The 18,844-nt window shown below is 48.5% G+C and overlaps 1 pseudogene; it reads right to left on the reverse strand.

The window, feature by feature from the left end:
- Positions 1–445: 445 nt before the first annotated feature.
- LOC101538313 (ubiquitin-40S ribosomal protein S27a-like) lies at positions 446–18,548 on the reverse strand (annotated as a pseudogene).
- Positions 18,549–18,844: the final 296 nt, after the last annotated feature.

The following is an 18,844-nucleotide window of genomic DNA, read 5'->3' on the forward strand; positions in this document are numbered from 1 at the left end:
GTTGTGACGGCCCAGCCTCGCACACCCTTGGCCTCGGAGCTCACACGCTGTGTGGGGCTCACACACTGCTGAGGGGCTTGTCAGCTGCAGCGCTCGTGATCTCTTAAATCCTCCGGTTGCACTGATGCCAAGATCTCAGAAGTGTACTTCCTGGCTGGGTTGCAGTGCTTGCCAGGAGTTGCATCCCTCTGGGGTGCTCACACACACCTGGTTGCAGTGTGACCTGACCCACTGGTACCAGGGAGCACAAACAGTAGAGCTTCCAGGAATTTGCTTAGCCCGTTGGTGGCATGACTATTACTGGGGGTCAGATGAAATCTTACACTTGCAAGGAGGTTTCTACATTATTCAGCACCCTCAGACTTACTTTTTTTTCATGCTTTAAAATCACTCTTTAATCAATGGACCAAAACTTAACAATCAATGTTGGAGTTCATGTCCTCTACTAGCCCATACAAAGTAATTCTTTGTCTTCTGGTTTGTGGAAACAAGATGTCAGTCAACATTTGCCACAGTAATGTCTGTTGAAGAGGTGCCATATAGACTCCAGCACCACATTTATCTGAAGGGCATTCCTGGAGAAGGTGGATGATTTTGCCATTCTCATCACCTTCTAGTATTTCAGGACAGCCAGTATAACCTTTTTTCTTTTCTGTTTATTCTTCTGGAAAGTGGAGTAAGACTTCTTCCTTTTCCTAGAGCTGCCCCGAAGCCTGAAAACAAGATGAAGAGTGGACTCCTTTTGGATGTTGTAGTCAGGCAAAGTATGTCCAGCTTCAAGTTGTTTACCAGCAAAGACTAATCTTTGCTGACCAAGAGGAATTCCTTCCTTATCCTGAACCCTGGCCTCTACATTTTCTATTGTATCTGAGGGTTGAACCTTGAGAGTAATAGTCTTCCCTGTAAGGGTTTTCACAAAAATCTGCGTCTTGGTGGTGATTCCAGTGCAGATGGTGAATTGAAAAGCCAGACATACTTTTTAAATAAATAATTTCTGTTGACTTTTGCTTATTCTGAACTTATGTCATACTTAGGCTGGAGAGATAGTACAGTGGGTAAGGCACTTGCCTTGCACGCAGTCATGCTGGTTAAATCCCCGGCAACACAAATGTTTCCTTGAGCACCACCAGAATTGACCCTCAGTCACAGAGCAAGGGCTAAGCCATCAAGTGTGGTCTAAAGCACCCCACAAAAGAGTCAGACTTTCCTTTACTTTATTACGCATTAGAAATGTACACTAGGGCCAGGGAGATGGCTCAAAGTGTTGAAGAGCTTTTTGCTTGCGGGAGGCCTGGGTTCAGTGCCTGGCAGAACGCACGGTCCATCAAGCACTGAGCTCAGTAACCCCTAAGCACTGCCAGGTGCTGATCAGAAAAAGCAATAACTAAATAAATATTTTAAATAATAAATTTCAGTGACTCTACAGTTTGATTTATCCCCATAGGTTGTCATTTGGCTTGGGTTAAGTCTACAAAATCTATAACCTCTGAAGTGTAGCGCTTATCAGAGTCATTTCTACAGTATTTAAAGTAGCAAACACACTAGTCTGGACAAAGAGAATTGTGGGACTGGAGCCATAGTACAATGGTTCGGGCACTTGCCTTGCACACAAGCAACCCGAGTTTGATCCCTGGCACCCCATATGGGTCCCCTGAGCTCCTCCAGGAGTGATCCCTGAGCATGGTAGAGCCAGGAGTAATCCCTGAGTATTTCAAGGTGTGACCCCAAACCAAAAAAGACAAATAAAAGAATCATGTTGTATAGTAATCCTTTATGAGTCTTCTACTAATGTAGGAAGATTCAAGAGTGTCTGGTACCAATACTTGTTCTTTGTTCTCTCTCTCTCTCTCTCTCTCTCTCTCTCTCTCTCTCTCTCACTCACTCACTCACTCTCACTCTCTCTCTCTCTCTCTCTCTGGAATCTAGAATAGAAAGAAAGAATTTATATTTTGTTTGAGGCCACACCTGGTGGTGTTCAGGGCTGATTTCTGGCTCTGTGCTCAGTGATTATCCCTGGGGGCTTCAGGGGACCATATAGGGTACTGGAGATTGAGTCCAGGATGGCCACATGCAAGATAAATACCCTAACTGCTACACTATCTCTCCAGTCCCCTGGTGAGGCTTTTACATAGCACAGATAACCACAGCTGCTCTCCCGCCCACTGCAGTGGCCCTGAGGAATTAGACCCCTGCTCCAGTGAGCACTGCCCCAGGGCCCAGGATACATGTGCCCACCCCAATCCAGTTCTTTCTAGGAGCAGGAACACATAAATGTGGCCACATCCTTGCTTGTGAGATGACTTTGTAACAGACATGATGAAAACCATCCTTGTATCATCCAACAAGCAGGTTACAATAAATCGATGTGGCTTAAGCTTTCTTAATTACAGCCCAATACCAGCCCTGTCTCTTTGAGGCTAATATCAGCTCCTCTTGATTGGAACTGGATTTTGAATTTTCCTAAAACTCTTGCATTGCAACCAAGTCTCATGTAACCCTTCAGAAGATGGCAAAGTCTAGCCACGACAACTGGAACCCCACAACATTTAAATATCTGCAAGTTAGACATTCTCTTATATTTTTAAAAGCACCATTCAAGATTTAAAAAGAAATTTTGGGGACTAGGAAAATGGCTCACAGGACTGGGGAGCTTTCTTGGCATGCTGAAGTCAGAGATGAGTGTTTCCTGAGCACCACTAGGAATGACCCCCAAGCACTGTACAGGTTAATCCCAGGTATAGCCCCCAAACCAGCAATAAAATGAAAGAATTGGGGAGGCCTCTGGAGATAAGGCACTAGCCTTGCATGCGGCTGACCCAGGTTTGATCCCCAGCACCCCATATGGTCCTCCAAGCCCACCAGGAATGATCCCTGAGGGCAGAGCCAGGTGGTGGCCAGACTGGGGGCGGGGGCGGGGGGAGTTTCAACACTCTAAATTTATCCTTGAAAAAAAATTGGCTTGGGGCCAGAGCAATAGTACAGCAGGTAGGACTCTTGCCTTGCACGTGGTTGACCAGGGTCGGATCCCTGATACCCCAAACAGTCTTCCGAGGACCACCAGGAGTAAGTCCTGAGTGTAGAGCCAGGAGTAACCCCTGAACATCGCTGGGTGTGGCCCCAAAGAGAACAAACAAAAAGACCAAAAGCCGGAGAGAGAAGAAGCAGAGGTTTGCAGGGAAGGTGTGTGAGGAGGTTTGGGTCACGGGCAGGAGTGATGCTGTGTGTCGGCCTTGAACCCAGAGCTGAGTGGCCGAGTGAGGAAGCATGAGCTGGGGGAGCTTGGGAGGGGAGCCAGGCCCACAGCTGGACCCCGATAGTGCCAAACAGCAGCCGCCTCAGGGAGCCCAGCCGGGGAAGCAGCTTCTGGAGCTGCGGTCTTGAGGGGTCAGAATCCCAGCGAGTGTCTGGGCGAGACACGGCAGAGGCCAAGGTAAAATGGAGACAGTCAGGGGAGAAGCAGCAGGACCCAGCGACCCTGAGCAAGTGACTTGTCCTTCCCGAGCTTTGTTTCTCCCAGGAAGGCGGAGAGGGAGTGTCGCTCTGTGTGGAGAGCAGTCGCTGTGTGAGGCCCCAAGGGACAGAGCAGAGAAACGGACACAGGGACAAAACTCTGGCTATTTGCAGGTCAGTGTCCCTGGGCTCTCCCTGCCCTAGGACTGTCTCAGCCTCTAGCTATGCCTGGCCAGAGCCCAGTGTCCTCCCCAAGAGGGCCCTGTGTGTCCCCAGGGGCTTCCTCCTCCTGTTCACAGCCCCAGGCCCTGCTGCCCAGAAATGGCTGCCGGTGCCGGGACTCTGTGTGTCCCAGATGTGGAGCACATGTCTAGGGGTGGGGGTGGGGGGACCCGAGCTCAGAAGCAGCCTGTCTGCGTCTGCACAGAGAGCCCAGCTCCTCCACTGAGTTCAACCCTGGTGACCCCGACCCTGGCGGTGATGGGGGCCTGCAGGAGCCGGAATGAGCCCGGCCAGGGGCTCCACTTTCCAGGGCCATCTCCGTCAGCTCAGCTGCTGGTCCCCACTGACAGGGCAGCTTCACCAGAGCGGGAGCATTTCCCCTTTATCTCCAGCCTAGGGGCCTCTCCCAGCCAGGGAGAACCACGAGTGTCTTTCCATCTCGTCACTTATTGTCGAATAACCTGGCATTCCCGGGTGCCCTTCCCTGCCCTTCATTCATGCTTCCGTGATGACTGGGCGTTAGACACTTGGTGTGGTGCTCTCGGACTTCTCTGGGATGCTCTAGTACTTGGCTGTGATGCACTGATGATTCCTCTCTCTGTTATGGCACCAGGGGTCCTGGCCACTGGATCCAGAACTCACAGACAAGACTTGGACTTCACTGCTGAAACACATTCCAGACCAAATTCACTCATTTCCCCCCTCGTCTTTTGAAATTTTTTCTCTTTATAATTTCTGAGGTGCAGCTACCCTAAATGTGTCCGGGTGGATGGGATCTCTAGGTGGACACACTCAGCTGTGAGATGCCAGGGATCGAACCCAGGGCCTTGAAGATGTGAGGCATGTGTGATCCATTTAAACCACACTCCTGCCCCTCCCCACACTGCATCTCCACAGTAATCCTAAAACATATACCATGACTATTCCCATCTTAAGTTGAAACAGGAACAAAAAGTTGCTCAAAGTCATAGAGAAGATTTTTATTAGTAATACCATTACTAGTAACCTCTTCATCTGTCTGACTTTCCTCTCTGACCAACTGATCTTTGAGGTTAGCCATCAGGTCATTTGGCGGGGGCAGAGCCACACCCCCTAGTCCTCAGGGGCTACTCCCGGCTCTGTGCCCAGGAGTGTCTCCGGGGTGGTTTGTGGGCTGTGTGGTGCCAGGGATGACGGCGATCAGTTGCATTTAAGGGGAACATCTTAGCCCCATTCCATCTCTGCCCGCAAAGCTGATTTGGGGGCCTTCCTCCTTAGCCCCGGGGATACTCAGCATCTGGGCTGGAGTTTCAGCGTGAGGGTCTGAGCATGCAGTTCTGCTTGGCCACTCCCACCGGGCAGGGATGGCTCCGGGCTGCACCCTTCGATTTGGGGAACATACACGGCAGCACACCCAGTCAGGGCTGGCCACGTGCAAGGCAGACTTCTTAACTCCTGCACTCTCTCCCTCTCTCTCTATAGCTCATCAGGTCTAATTTACCATGAATCCTTGGTATAAAGCATAGGACCTAAATTAAACAAGTATCAGAAGGCATTGTTTTTTTTTTTCTTTTCTATTCTTTAGGTCACACCCAGCAATGCACAGGGGTTACTCCTGCCTCATGCACTCAGGAATTACTCCTGGCGGTGCTCGGGGGACCATATTGAATGCTGGGAATGCTCTGGAAGCATTCCCAGAGCTGGAGCCATTGCACAGCAGGTAGGGCGTTTGCCTTGCATGCGGCCGACCCGGGTTCAATTCCTCAGCTCCTCTCTGAACCCGGCAAGCTACTGAGAGTATCCCGCCCATACGGCAGAGCCTGGCAAGATACCCGTGGCGTATTCGATATACCAAAAACAGTAACAAGTCTCACAATGAAGATATTACTGGTGCCCACTCGAGCAAATCGATGAGCAAAGGAATAACAGTGATAACAGTGATCAGAAGGCAACCCTGAGGCAGCTGGAAAAAAGTCTTTCCCATAATTTTGGTAATAAAGTAAAGAGATGCTGCCACCTTCTGGCTAGAAACCAACATAGCAGTCTTTGCACCTAAGACTCCAGGCTCAGCAATTTAGAAATTGGGAATGCCCTATATACATACATAAAATGCTTTTTGGGTCACACCCAGCGATGCTCAGGGGTTACTCCTGGATCTTTACTCGGGAATTATTCCTGGTGGTGCTGGGGACCATATGGGATGCTGGGGATCAAACAGGGGTCGGCCGCGTGTAAGTCAAATGCCCTACCCACTGTGCCTCTGGGAATGCTTTAATATGCTCCGTTTTACAGATGAGGAGAATTATACAAAGTGATTAAAGTAGGGTATCAGAACTGGTATTATGAGAGCAGAATTCATAATGCATTGTTCTCCTGGCTTTAGGAGCCCTCCAGCTGTCAGAAGCCAAGGAAGGCAAAATCTGTCCTGAACTTTAAGTCTTCTTTTCTAGTCTTCTCCAGTTCTGCCATTTCCATAAAAAGGCTCTGACATCTTCCTGCTTGAAATTTCTGGCCAGCTTTCCATGGGATAACAGAAATGCTGTTTCCATGGGGTAACAGAAACTTCTGTGTTTCACCAGAATCTTCCTTCTTTCTCATGTGTGTCCAGGATCTGACTGAGAATCACCGCTGGGGTCACTAAAAACAGGTTTATAGGCAAGGCATGTTGCTCAGTGGATGAAGAATATCTGAGGCCCTGGGTTTAACCCAAGTCACCACATAAAAAAAGAATCACAGATTTAAGTGCCCGACTCAGATCTCCTGAATCTCTAGAAACTGCATCTTTGTGTGGTGGTGCTGGGGGACAGACCTAGGGTCTCACACATACAACGCGTGTGATGTACCACTGAGATACACATGCCCTAGCCAAGAAATTGCATTTTTTAAAAACTAATATTTAAAAATATACATGAGTATGATTTACCCTAAGTACTACTTTTACTGAAGGGCTGGAGCGATAGCACAGTGAGCAGGGTGTTTGCCTTGTACTGAGCTGACCCGGGTTCAATTCCTTTGCCCCTCTCGGAGAGCCCGACAAGCTACCGAGAGTATCCCGCCCGCACAGCAGAGCCTGGCAAGCTACCTGTGGCATATTCGATAAGCCAAAAACAGTAAGAACAAGTCTCACAATGGAGATGTTACTGGTGCCCGCTTGAGCAAATCAATGAGCAACGGGATGACAGTGATACAGTGATACATGAGTAACTAGAACATGTCTGAAATTAAGACTTTTCTTTAAAACTAATCTCCCTTTTTCTTTAAGTGTTGGGGACTCCAGAGAAGCTTGTGTTCTCTCCTGAGCCACAGGATGGGGTTCTCTCCCCATCCTGCCTTATTTCCCAAATATTCTTAGTTCAAAATATCAGTTGTCCATTTTGGGACCAGAGAGATAGTACAGCAGGCAGGCCACTTGCTTTAAATGCAACCAGCCTAGGTTTGATCCCGGCTTCCCATACAGTCCCTTGAGCCTGCCAGAAGTGATCCCTGAGTGCAGAGCCAGGAGAAAGCCCTGAGCACCACTGGGTGTATCTCCTCCCCAAAAAATAAAGAGAATTTTTCAAAAGTAAGGGTAAGGGCTGGAGCAATAGCACAGTGGGTAGGGCATTTGCCTTGCACGCGGCTGACCCGGGTTCAATTCCCAGCATCCCATATGGTCCCCTGAGCACTGCCAGAAGTAGTTCCTGAGTGCAGAGCCAGAAGTGACCCCTGTGCATTGCTGGGTGTGACCCAAAAAAGGGGAAAAAAAGGGGGGGAAGCAAAATTTTTTTTAAAAAGTGACTGTGTAAAAAAATAATAATAAAGTAAAAATAAAAAATAAATTTAAAAAATAAATTTAAAAATAATTAAAAATAAAGAAAATTAAACAAAAAATAGAAAAACAAAATGATGTGATAACAAAAAAATAATAAAAGAGTGACTGTGTGTCAGAACAATAGTGCAGAGGTCAGGGCACTCGCCTTGCTTGTGGCCACCCGGGTTCGATCCCTGGGATCTCATATTGTTTCCTGAGCACTACAGGAGTAATTCCTGAGTGCAGAGACAGGAGTAAATCCTGAGCATTGTTGGGTGTGGCCCCCAAACAAACAAACAGAATGGCTGCTGTACACACCGATGGGCCCTTCTCTTGGATTTGCTCACTGTCGAAGGTTTGCCTGTTTCTTTGAAAGTTTCAGGCTTTATAGTTCACCCCTAAGCATTTTCGTGTGCGTCTCCCAATAACAAATCTGTGGTCCTCAGTAATCGAAGTAGAGCTATATACAATATACCCACATATATCTGTGTATATACTGTATTCAACACAACCATAAATTACTCAAGAAATTCAACACCAATACAATATCACTGGACAGCGCTTCCCAATCTCCTTCCCTCCATGGTTCCTTTTCCGTCTTGTTTTCTGCCTGTGGCCCTGGGTTTTACCAGTTGGCCTCCTCGTCTTCTGCCAAGTCCCCTCCACCCCCATTTATATGATTTTCACCTGTGAAAATTGAGGTTGAGGGCCGACAGGGAGTCATACAGCCTCAGATGCAGAACTGGGGGGTGGGGGTGCAGGACAAGGGCGTGAGGAGGGAGGGAAGCAGAGGCTTGTGAAGGGGGCTGAGCATGTCAGGGTTCTGTAAGTCAGAGGAAAGTGGTTCTAACTCATTTTAATGCACTGGGAAGCCACTGGGGATTTTAATTAATGATGACCTTTTTTGGTTGTTAGGGTTTTTGAGCATCACCCAGCCATGCTCATGGCTTACTCTGGGCTCTGAGTACCCAGTGGGGCTCAGGAACCTGGGTCGGCCACTTCAAGCCAACTGACTTACCTGATGCACTATCTTTCCACCCCCATTAGAGTACTTGGTTTTTGTTTTTGTTTTGGGGCCACACATGGTGGTGCTCAGGGATTTCTTCTGACTTTGTGCTTAGGAATCACTCCTGGCAAAGCTCTGGACACCGTGTGGTGACAGGGACCAAACCCGGGTGCCAACTGGCACCTTACCTGTTATGCTCTCTCTCTCCTCATTGGAGGAAGATGAGTTTATTTGATCTACAATTACAACAGGTTAATCTGAAGAAATTGCAGAATTGGGACTTTTTAGAAGACACCCATGTCTCGATTCTTGAAGAAATTGAAAGCAGTAGTACAGTGGGTACTTGCCTTGCATGGGGTCAACTGGGCAATGGTCCCCAGTATCCCATATAAATTTCCAAACACCACTAGGAGTAATTCCTTAATGTAGAGCCAGGAGCAACCCCTACACATCACCAGGTAGACCAAAACAAAAAAGCCCAAAACCAAAAACCACACCACCCAAAAAATTAAAGTTTATGTCATTTTATTTATTTTATTTATATGTATAGAGAGTCTCTTGTCCGCACACCTGGCTGTCTTCCCTGGGGCCCCTCGGAGGGGATGGACTCCAGCTTCTCTCCTTGCCCCAAGCAGAACTCCCGGCAGCCAAAGACCTCTGAAACCTAGCCACAGCCATGTTCAAGGCCCCTCTCCGCACGTTCGGACAAGCCTCACACATGAAGCTACCGGCAGAGGAACCTAGGTGTGTGTAATCCCATCAATGGCCAACATCCAGAGACTTAAAAGTAAGCTTCCAGAAGCACGAGGCCAAAAAGCGGCCGTGCGATATCTTATAAACTACTTCTCCCTCTGGGAGAAACTGGCAAGCGACTCAAGAGTTTCCTGCCCTCATGGGACAGCCTTGCAAGTTTCCCATGGTGTATTCATATGCCAAAGCCAGTAACAAGCTGGGTCTCATTCCCCTGACCCTGAAAGAGCTTCCAATGCGGCATCATTGGGAAGGCAGAGTAGAGAGAGCCTTCTAAAATCTCAGGGATAGGACAAATGGAGAGGTTACTGAGACCACTAGAGAAATTCGACGGTCAAGGGGGTGATGATGATGATGATTTATATGTATATTTTGTGGTATATGTATATTTTGCAGACTGGAGCGATAGTACAGTGGGATGGGCATTTGCCTTGCACATGGCCGACCTGGGTTCAATTCCTCTGTCCCTCTTGAAGAGAGTATCCTGCCCACACGGCAGAGCCTAGCAAGCTACCCGTGGCATATTCGATATGCCAAAAACAGTACCAACAAGTTTCACAATGGAGACGTTACTGGTGCCCACTCGAGCAAATCGATGAACAATGGGATGAAAGTGCTACCTACAGTGCTACAGTGCTTCCTCTTGCCTTGGATTCATTTTGTGGTGCTAAGGCTCAAACTCAGGGCTACATACATGTGATACATGTGTTTCACCACAGAGCTACATTCCCAATCCCAATGTCATTTTTGAGGTGAGACGTGCTCGGAGGCCACTCCAGATTTGTGCTCTGGGAGTCACCCCGTGGTGCTTGGGAGACCATGTGAGATGCGGGGGGTAGAACTATAACTGTTGTATGCAAGGCAAATGCCTGAATCCCTGCTCTCAGTCTCAAGCCCTCAATGTCATTATTTATTTTTTAATTTGGGGGAGTTGGTTCGGGCCACACCTGGCTATGCTCAGGTCTTACTCCAGGTTCTGCACTCACGAATCACTCCTGGCGGTGCTTAAGGAACCATCTGGGATGCCAGGGATCACACCCAGGTTGGCTGTGTGCAAGGCAAATGCCCTGCTGCTGTACTATTGCTCCAGCCCCATCAAGCCCTCAGTGCACTATCATCAACTGTCATTACTATCATTACTCCTAATGTGCAGTCATTTTTTTAATCTCTGGGCATAGGGGCCAGAATGTGGCTCAAATGATGAAGCACTTGCCTTGTCTAGAATTGGATCCCTGACACCCATGGCCTTGGTATCACTGGAGGGGCCCCAGAACCCCAAGCACTGCATGCATCCCTGCATCATCTCCCTGGGCCTGGAGGCGACTCTTTTGCCCGGGCTCCACAAACCAGACTCTGACTCTGCTCACCCTTCCTTCCTTCCTTCGGGTGAAAGGAAAGAAGGGGAGGGGCTGGAAGGATGGTACAATGGAGAGGGCATTTGCCTTTCACGGTGCCAACCTGAGTTCAATCCCCAGAACCCAATTTGTTTCCCTGAGCCCACCAGGAGTGAGCCCTGAGCACTCTCAGGTATGGTAAAGAAAAAAGAAAGGAAAAGAAACAAAAGGAAGGGGCTGGACCAATAGCACAGCGGGTAGGGTGTTTGTCTTGCACACAGCCGACCTGGGTTTGAACCCCAGCATCCCATATGGTCCCCTGAGCACTGCCAGGAGTAATTTCTGAATGCAGAGCCAGGAGTAACCCCTGTGCATCACCGGGTATGACCCAAAAAGCAAAAAAAAAGAAAAAGAAAGAAACAAAAGGAAGAGGAGGGGAGAGGAGTTGGGGAGGGGAGGGGAGGGAAAGGAAGGGGAGAGAAGTGGAGGGGAAGGAGAAAAGGATTTCCCTTGTATCTCTAATGGCAGGTCCTTGTATGACTACTTCTGGGGTACCTAAATATATTTTTTCCTAGAATAAAAAAAAATTATTCTTGGAGGAGGAACTAGGCATTTTGGCATGCACAGGAAATTGTGCGTATGGTTTATTTCTCCCAGGAGATTGTCCAAGTTTGGGAAAATGACCAGTTTATTGTTGTCCCAGATACTCTTAGTCCAGTCAGTCTTGGAGGAAAGTGAAGCAGGTGTTTAACACAGTGTTTGTCTCCAGTGTCTGCTAAGAAAACTATAAATTTTCTTTCATTGTCAGTGCCCAGGGTTCACAGAGGTACTATTAGTAGCCTGCCTGCCTGTCTTCCTACCTAATTTCCTTCCTTTCCCTTCCTTCCTTCCTTCCTTCCTTCTTTCCTTCCTTCCTTCCTTCCTTCCTTCCTTCCTTCCTTCCTTCCTTCCATCCTTCCTTCCTTCCTTCCTTCTTTCCTTCCTTCCTTCCTTCCTTCCTTCCTTCCTTCCTTCCTTCCATCCTTCCTTCCTTCCTTCCTTCCTTCCTTCCTTCCTTCCTTCCTTCCTTCCTTCCTTCCTTCCTTCTTTCCCTCCTTCCTTCCTTCCTTCCTTCCTTCCTTCCTTCCTTCCTTCCTTCCTTCCTTCCTTCCTTCCTTCCTTCCTTCCTTTCTTCCTTTCTGCACCACACCCTCTACCGGAGTGTCCACTTCCTTCCACCACTGTCTCAAAATCCTCCCCATCCTCATCCCTCCCCATTTCCTGTCCCTGAATCCATGGTAAGCTTCCTACTGAAGACTAGTTTTCAGTTTCTGTTGTCATTGGTTGTTTTTTTATTCCTCTATGTTACTTTATATCTCACATATGAGAGATCATTCTGTGTCTGTCCCTCACCTTCTAGATTCATTCAAGTAGTAGCAAATTGCATTTTGCCTAAAGAGTAGTATTCCATTGTGTACCATAGTTTCTTTATCCAGTCATCTGTTCCTGGACAGTTAAGTTGCTTCCAGATTTGGGTTATTGTGAATTGTACTGCGATGAACATAGGAGTGCAAATGTCTTTGATTAATAGAGTTTGGGGGATCATGAGGGTCCCTTTTTCCCCACATCCATACCAACATGGGTTGTTTTTGTTCTTTATAATGTGTGCCAGTCTCACTGGTCTAAAGTGAGAGCTCATTGTTGTTTTTATTTGCATTTCCCAGATGATAAGTGATGCAGAGCATTTTTATATGTCTTTTGGTTTTGTATGTTCTTCAATTACACATGCATACAGCTCTCCCTCATTAATATGTATGAGTTTCCGGAACTGCTAGAATATGGATAAGCAGTTACCTTACCTCACTCTGCATCTGCTGGGCATAAAATCAGACCCCCAAATCCCTCTTTTTCAAGCTGTTTTCCACCCTATTCGGGGGGACATCCTCTCCAAGTTAAATTGTTTCACTGCCATTAAAGCCCTTTATTCTTTCCTTTGTAACCTTTAAAATTGGGGGAGGGGGAGATAGGGCATAGGAGTCACAACTGGCTGTGCTCAGGATCAGCCCTGGCAATGCTGAAGGGACCATACCTGGGTTGGCTGCATGCAAGGCGAGCGCCTTAACCCCTGTGCTGTTTCTCCAGCTCCAAACCCTCTTTTCTATTCAGTTGTTCCTGTGCTTTTTCTAGGATGACAGAGGGCTCCCACTGTGAATATATATGGCTGAGGGTGGGGTTCAAAAGCGGCAGACTCTGTCTGGGTCGCTGGGGCAGCTTCACAAAACTCACAGCTTCCAAAGGGGTCTTCCCTAGTCAGCCTCCTTTCCTTGAGGTCAAGGGGGAAATCATGGGGGCCTGAGCATCTTTCCTGGATGTGTATGTGTGTCGGGGGGAGGGCGGCGGGGGGAGGTTATAAGAATTAAATGTTAAATACACTAGAGTTAAATACAGAAGAGAAAAAAATCCCATTCTCTTAGGATATACACAATAAATAGGCATTTTCCCTACCCCGTTGTGTAAATTGAAGATGAAAGTGAAGAAAGATAACCTAAAGAACCCTTTGGTTGGGGGCTAGAGCAATAGCACAGCGGGTAGGGCATTTGCCTTGCACGTGGCCGACCCAGGTTCGATTCCCAGCATCCCATATGGTCTCCCCAGCACAGCCAGGAGTAATTCCTGAGTGCATGAGCCAGGAGTAACCCCTGTGCATTGCCGGGTGTGACCCAAAAATAAAAAAAAAAGAACCCTTTGGAATAAAAAAAGAACCCTTTGGTTGATCTTGTTCGTCTGTTCGTCAGCTACTGGGTAGCTGTCTGAGAGAGGGTTTCCCTGTCTGGGGCAATTGAGTGACTCCTTGATCAAACTGAGTGCCCAGAGGGTTCTCCTTCCAGTCTAGAAGGGGCCACCTAACTATGTACCTCCTAAGGGAGGGAGAATGGCAAGAGCTGGAAGCAGTCTGAGTATTCAAGAGTTTAGAATGGTGACTTGTCATTGAAATCAGTCTGGGAATCTAGTAAAACCAGTTTATGGGAAATTTTCTCCTCTCACTGGATTGTAAGCTTCTATCTCCTTTGCACCTAAAAATTGGATGTAACAGTTTTCATCTCATTTCTCTTGCCTTTTGCAAAACAGTTCTAATTGCAAAATAGTGCAAAAATATATGGGCCATCTTAGGACAAAATTCCCTAAACCTGGGGTAGTATTAGGTCAAGCAGTACTATAGAAAATTAGCATCTGTCTGTACTTTACGAGCATGCTGCTCTAGTGTGACTGAAGAAGGCAGCCCAGATCACTCTCAAGAAGGTAGTACCCTTCACGCGGGGATACTCCAGTTTCCCTAGCGAACTATTATCTAGGCACTCAGAGATTCCACCATCCTAGGAATTACTTTAGACACCAAAGTCAAGTCCCTATTTCTTGGACTTTCATTTTTGCCTCTTCACCGGCTCAAATTACAGTCAGCTACATAACATACAACAGACAGTTTCACAAGTAAATTTGTTTACAGGTGACTCGAATAAAATCCTATTCTGTGGTTTGGGGTTATACTACTGGAGAAATACAACCTTCCAAAACAGTTCAATTCAGTCAAAGAATCAAGTACAAGCAGGAAATAAATTCATCGTGTATTTGTGGCTTTTGTCTGCTTTTTGTTATTTTGGGGCCACACCCAGCTGTGCTCAGGGTCTGCTCCTGGCTCTCTCGAGGATTGAGCCAGGGTCCACTACAAGCCAGGCAAGTACCTTAACCCATATTATCAGGCAGGCACCTTAATCCATGCTATCTAGGCAAGCATCTTAACCTGTCTATCTCTCTAACTCCTCACTAGTGTACTTGTTAACAAATTTTGGAACCAGGGGCTGGAGAGATAGCACAGCGGGTAGGGCGTTTGCCTTGCACGCGGCCGACCCGGGTTCAAATCCCAGCATCCCATATGGTCCCCTGAGCACGGCCAGGGGTGATTCCTGAGTGCAGAGCCAGGAGTGACCCCTGTGCCTCGCCAGGTGTGACCCAAAAAGCAAAAAAAAAAAAAAAAAAAAAACAAATTTTGGAACCAGCAGTCAGCAATTAGCCTATAACCCTGTCCTCAATCTTCAGTTGAATCAAAACAAGAAACAAAGCAAGAATTCAGATCTCTTTGACCAGATCTGAATCCCTCTAAGGAGAGATGAAACAGAAGCCAGAGACCAAGTTGATCTTGAGCACCTCGGCAGTCGTGACCTTTAATGTTGCCTTTATTTCTTGGAACTCTTAAAACCTAAGACCTAATTCCTGGAACTCTGAACTCAAAACCAGGAACTCAAACCCAGGACCTAGCCACTCAACACTCCAACTAGCTGAGATAGGCAGAAAGATAAGAAATGAGTTTAGGGAAATATTGAAAGCAAGATATGATCTAAAAAAAAAGTTTCTCTGTGGCCTGCCCAAAAGCCTGAAGGAGGAATCCCTGTGGGGGTGACTTAGTGAGCACCAGTCCAGAGGATTGACCCCTTCAGGAGCAAGGAGCTTCAGTGGGGACAAAAGGCCTTGGTAAATTGATCAAGGAGGCTGGAGAGGGCTGCTTTGCATTTGGGAGCCCTGGGTTCAATCTTGGCACTAGATGGTCCCAGAGGACTGGCGGGTAGGGTCCAAAGCAAAACAAAAAGCCAAAAACAAACAAAAGACTGAAAAAAGACCACCAGAAGTTCTAAGTCCTTTTCCCTACACCAACGCCCTTGCAACATGCCTCTTATCTACTTAGAAAGCTCCCAAGCCACAGCAGTTTGGGAAAAGGCCAATAAAATCATCATTACAAGAGCAAATAGTGTCCACTCCATTTCTGGGCTTGCCTGCAATCCAACATTGGCTGTGTCATTTGTCTCTTTCACTAAAAAATTAAAGAAGCAGAAAAGCCCTCTTTTACCATTTTTTTCTTCCTTCCTTTTTCAATAACGCTATTTCTAAAATTCCTTTTTGTGAGAATAGACAATAAACCTAGGAAATCTTGCTGGCAGGGGGGCCGGAAGGGGACACTGACTTCCTGTTTCTGCCAAGAACAAAACCTTGCACCAGCCTGAAAACCATGCCTCCCCCACAAACCCAGGTGGTACCAATCAGTTCCCACATTGTGCAGATCAAGTGGATCTCAGGCCACCTTTGTGGGCTGGGGGACCAGAAGCTTATGCAGACTTTTACCCACCTCCCTGGACACTTCGCTGGCAAGGTTGCGGCGAGCCACGTGGAAGGGTAGTAGCACTTGCTCTCTGGGAATCTCCCTGTTGACTCCAGATGCTTCCCGCCAGCAACACAGCGTGTTCTATTGAGGAGAAATCTTAAGCCCTTAATCCTTATGAGACCAATAGACAAATAAGACATAGCACTTAGAGTGATAGTTACTCAGCTCGGAATCCTCTTTTATTTAATCAGTTCCCCTTTGAAATTGAGAATGAACCAAGGACTGAATCATCAGGCAGGGAGACTGAAGCAGGGCTGAGCTCTAGGCAAGGAGCTGGAAGGCTCTACCAAGATGCTTCCTCTCTCTCTGTCTCTCTCTGTGTCTCTGTCTCTCTCTGTGTCTCTGTCTCTAGGTGTTAACCCAGCGATGCTCAGGGATTATTCCTGCCTCTACACTTGGTAATACTCCTAGCAGTGCTCTTGGAGCCATATACAACACTGGAACTTGAACCTGGATCGGCCATGTGCAAGAAAAACACCTTAACCACTGTACTATCTCTCTAGCCCTTCAGGTGCTGATTTATTCTTACCAGGGGGCACCCAACCTCCATAGTAGGCCAGCAAAAGTAAAATCTTTTCATGGTCACCATTTTAAAGCAGAACTAAGACCCACTGTGCAGTACTAACATTGCCACACTGACTTTTCCTAGAAGGGGAAGACTTTATTATAGACTGAAATACAGTGAAGGCAGGGACAAGACTCAAACCTATCCCCTGGTCCCTTGTGTCAGGGAATTTATACAAGTCAAAGGAGGGACGAGAATCATCCTCCTTCACTTTCTCCTCCTCCTCTTCTTTTTTTTTTTTCTTTTTGGGTCACACCTGGCAATGCACAGGGGTTACTCCTGGCTCTGCACTCAGGAATTACCCCTGGCCATGCTCAGGGGACCATATGGGATGCTGGGATTTGAACCCGGGTCAGCCGCGTGCAAGGCAAACGCCCTACCCGCTGTGCTATCTCTCCAGCCCCTCCTCCTCCTCTTCTTCCTCCTCCTCCTCTTTTATTTTTTTGTTTCTTTGTGTCAGGACTGGAGTGATAGCACAGTGGGTAGGGTGTTTGCCCTGCACACGGCCGACCCGGGTTCGATTCCTCCGCCCCTCTCGGAGAGCCCGGCAAGCTACCGAGAGTATCCCACCAGCATGGCAGAGCCTGGAAAGCTCCCCATGGAATATTCGATATGCCAAAAACAGTAACAACAAGTCTCACCACGGAGACGTTACTGGTGCCCACTCGAGCAAATCGATGAATAATGGGAGGACAGTGCTACAGTGCTATTGTTTGTGCCACACCTTGATGTGCTCAGGACCTAGTTCTGGCTCTGCACTCAGAAGTAGGGACTATATGGAGATCTGGAAATCTATGCTGGGTGAGCAGTGTGCCAGCAAATACCCTATCCACTGTACCATTGCTCCCATCCAAAAATGTCCTTCTTTTTCTCCTCCTCTTTCTCCTTCTACTTTCTTCTTTTTTTTAAAAAAAAAATGAGAGGCAAGTCTTAGGATGCACAGAAGGGGCTAAGCAAAAACAAGAAGTAAGTCTCGACATAAACTGGTAGGTGGGCTTGAGGTCATTGAGTCATGCTGGTCCTTAAATGATTTTTAAAATTTTTTTTTCATTGCTTTTCTCTTAGAATTCGTCTCACTAAGCTTGGCCAGACAATTACCTGAAGTGTAGTTTTGTGGTTTTTTCTTTTTTTTTTTTTTTGTTTGTTTTTGGGTCACACCCGGTGATGCACAGGGGTTACTCCTGGCTCTTCACTCAGGAATTACCCCTGGTGGTGCTCAGGGAATGCTGGGATTAGAACCCGGGTCAGCCGCGTGCAAGGCAAACGCCCTACCCGTTGTGCTATCGCTCCAGCCCCCCTTGAATGATTTTTTAAAATGTATTTCCTCCCTAAAACATGTTTTAGATTCTTCTGACCATTTCGAAGGTGAAAAGCATGCAGGAACGAGGAAGGTGGTGACAGCTGGGGACAGGAGTGGGGCTTGTTCAAGTGAATTTCTGCTTGTTCCTTCTTCTGAAACGGGATTATTTTCACAAAATATTCCTTCGCCAAAAAAGTTCTTTTTGTCCATCCACCTTTATCAATATCAGGCAAAGTCCCCCCTTCAGTTCACAGTTTCCCGGCTGGATGAGACTTCCGCGTTCCTGCTCTCTCTCCAGACTCCTTCCTTCACAGGCCTCGGCCTGAGCAGCTCAATCCTATCATCAGATCCGAGATTAGAAAACGAGGAAACGTCCCATCCAACTGTCAGCCCTCCCTGCATCCCATAGGGTTCCCCCACCACCACCACCACCACCGAGCACTGCTAGGAGAGATTCCCTGAGTCAGAGTTGGGAGGGGCCCCTGAACATTTCCGGGTGTGACTCGAAAACAAAAACAAAGCAAACAAACAAACAAAAATCAACAGCTCTTCTAACGTAAGACCGGCGGGAAGCCACGTCATCAACACGCCCCTCCGCGGTAGGATCGCAGCGTCCCATCCGGGCTTCTGTTGGCACCGGGGTTGCCCTGAGCTCCGGATAGGAAGCCCTTAGCATCGTTGGTGCCACAGTTAATAGTGATGGCATGGAGGGGAGGAGTCCTTCGCCCGGGACCCATGGGAAGCAAACCAGGGACCGGGCCTTCAGTCCACTCGCGTTTCCCCATCGAGCCCGGGGCGAGCCCGGAGCCGCACCTGGAGCTCCCATGCCCGCGCGGCACGGCGCGGCCCTTGAGCTCAGCTGGAGGGCATCAGCGCGCAGCCGGGGGCATCTGCGCTCAGGCTGGGGGCGTCCCCGCACAGCCTGGGGGGGGCGGGGGGCATCGGCGCACTGTCGGGACATGTGGGCGCGCAGCCGGGGGACATCGGCGAGCTGTCGGGGCCCGTCGGCGCGCAGCCTGGGCATCGCCGAGCAACGGGGAGGGGTGGGGGGGGCATCGTGCGCTGTCGGGGTACGTCGGCCAGCGCTGCGGCCGGCTCGCGGGGCCCGTCGGGGACATCGGCGCGGCTCTGGGGCGCGGGAGCGGCTCGGGGCTCGGCCCCGGGCCCCGGCACCTGGCTCGGGGGAGGCCGGGAGGGTGCGGCCGCCGCCCTCTGGGCCCGCCCCGGCCCCGCCTCTGGCTGTCCCGTCCGAAGCCC

The sequence above is a fragment of the Sorex araneus genome, chromosome 2, assembly GCF_027595985.1.
Source record: "Sorex araneus isolate mSorAra2 chromosome 2, mSorAra2.pri, whole genome shotgun sequence".
In the NCBI taxonomy this organism is placed as follows: Eukaryota; Metazoa; Chordata; class Mammalia; order Eulipotyphla; family Soricidae; genus Sorex; species Sorex araneus.